At 36.5% G+C, this 2,261-nt stretch overlaps 2 long non-coding RNA genes across 2 annotated transcripts; one reads left to right on the forward strand and one right to left on the reverse strand.

The window, feature by feature from the left end:
• The first annotated feature begins 394 nt into the window (after positions 1–394).
• On the forward strand, positions 395–1,067 carry LOC26514719. The gene is made up of 2 exons (XR_004310110.1): positions 395–433; positions 491–1,067. It is a non-coding gene; the product is annotated as an uncharacterized LOC26514719 (long non-coding RNA).
• Positions 977–2,040, reverse strand: LOC26513952. Its single transcript, XR_001408621.3, has 2 exons — positions 1,799–2,040; positions 977–1,742 (listed from the first exon to the last, which is right to left on the reverse strand). It is a non-coding gene; the product is annotated as an uncharacterized LOC26513952 (long non-coding RNA).
• Between the last annotated feature and the right edge of the window lie 221 nt (positions 2,041–2,261).

Raw genomic sequence — 2,261 nt, forward strand, 5'->3', positions numbered from 1 at the left:
TTTCTTGAATTCTGGATAAATATTAATCCTGGATAGCAGGATTTCTTCCACCAGATGCTGTAAAAGAAGTGTCTGAACCGTACCTATCCCGATTAGATTAGATGAATCAAGTTTAGACTAATTGCGTTTATGGCTTAAAAATCAAATTATATAAAAGGAAAGGCCATATTTTATGTTGTCATATGTATTACATTCTGCAGATAAAGATAAAAATCTTCCGTGATGAACAGATATCATGACAATTATAGATATAATTTCGTATTACCTGTTTTTTGATCTAAATGATTAATTTTAAGATTTAAATAAATTACGACTTATCACGCAAAACCTTGGTATGCTGGAAATTTGGTATAAATAGATGACCGCAAATTGAAATTATTAAATATAAAAAATGTCTGTTTTCTTTCTTCTCATCCTGTTGACGATTTCCTTGGTAAATATAAAACTACATAAATATATCATAGGTCCTATAATACAAAAACATATTCAGGTTTTCGGCAACTCTAAATTCGAAATTCGACTTGAAAAATGGGAAGCCATTAAAGGCGACGAGGAAACATTAATTGAATTCAACCTGAAAATTGTCGGTAGAGAAAGATCTCTTAATGGAACTTTAAAGACATTGACCGTGATCGACAAAAGCTTGATGGCCCACGGACGCCTCCAAGCTTTTAAAAACGGTGATTGGGTTCAATCGAACCTAAAAGTGGATATGAATGGCTGCGATTTCTTTCAGTTATTTGTCAAGCGGTTTTACAAAGACTTTGTGAAACATTTTCCCGACCCCATATGTCCACTGCCTGTGGGCGAATACTTAGTTAATAAGACCATCTTTTCTGCCGAAAATTGGCCAAATTATATGATTCCAGGTTTGTTGAAGGCAGATCTTCTTTTTAAAAAAGATGAAAAAATAATTGGTGGTTTAAGTGCTGTTATGGATTTAATCCTAAAAAACACATAAAAAAAAACATGCAAATTCAGAATAAAAATGTTTAATATCAGTCTACAATAATTATCCCAAGAGTGTACAAAATGTTTAAATTAAATAGACGAACGAATAATGTCAATCCTTTAGTTCCCAAATGCAAGGACCAGGATTAAATTCTGGGAAGATTTTCCTTTTGGTTGCTGGAAACTAATGTATAGATGCTCTGCAAGGTGTGCCAAGAGGTGCCCGATCCAGATTAGGGCTACTGCTCGACTGTGGGGCCTATCTTGGCGATAACCAAGTGCTCGATATTGAGCATTTTTTCGCCGTCAAGACGTCCATTGCCGTTCAAAGGACACTTGCTCTACAGGGCAAGCGACTGCAACGCCGGCACCAGGAGAGCTGCCAATATCGCTGGCTCGATGCGATTGGAAAGGCATACGATAGGGGAAACTACGACCACAAGTTAGAGGTCGAAGGCGGGTCACATCTTCCTTAAAAGTATGACGCTGTTGCTGACAAAAGAAGCAGAGCCGACGGATGCCAAGCATATCCTTTAATGTTGCAGAAATCTCGCTTCCTTCAGTTTCCTCTGGTATTTCCCTGGCAGCTTCATCGGTTGGAGCTGCAGCTACATCCGGTGACGACGCCAAAGATTCAAGCCTGGTCCGATTCGCAGCTGATCCTTCTTGTGTATCCTTTTCTCGGTTTGAGAATATAAGGCAGATCTTCCAATCAAAAGAAGCCCAAAGCCCTGTAGCGTGTTCTGGCCATGGAGAAGCTCGGCCTGCGTCCTACAATATCAGCTCCACATCTGAAGCAAGATAAAACAAATTAAAATAGAAGTTACTTACCAAAAACATTACTTACCTTTGTTTTTTAGTACATGAAAAAATAAAAATGTTTTTAAAAATTTAACTATAAATTTGGATTAAAAATAAAAGATGCCAAAGGGAAAATAGTTGTTAATTACTTGAAAGGGAGCTGAATACTGATTTTGTGGAATAATGTTCCTGGGTAGCCGAAGTTGGATTTTACAGGAAAAAAGTCAAAGCCTTCTTGGTTTAAAAAATGTATTCAAAAATAAAAGCCAAGCCTACTTGATTGGGTGATTCTTCTCATCTATTGTTTTATATAACTTCAATAAGATCTATTGATATCTGTTGTTTAATAACAAACCAATCGACAAATTGAAATGCTTGGATATTGAAAGAAAACACATGCAATGCTGAGATAAAAACCAATTGATAACTGACTGCGTAGTCTCGATTATATGAAAATAGAAAAATGTTTATCTGCTAAATGCAACAAAGGTGTTTGCACATGTCCAAGC

The sequence above is a fragment of the Drosophila ananassae genome, chromosome 3R, assembly GCF_017639315.1.
Source record: "Drosophila ananassae strain 14024-0371.13 chromosome 3R, ASM1763931v2, whole genome shotgun sequence".
Taxonomy (NCBI): Eukaryota; Metazoa; Arthropoda; class Insecta; order Diptera; family Drosophilidae; genus Drosophila; species Drosophila ananassae.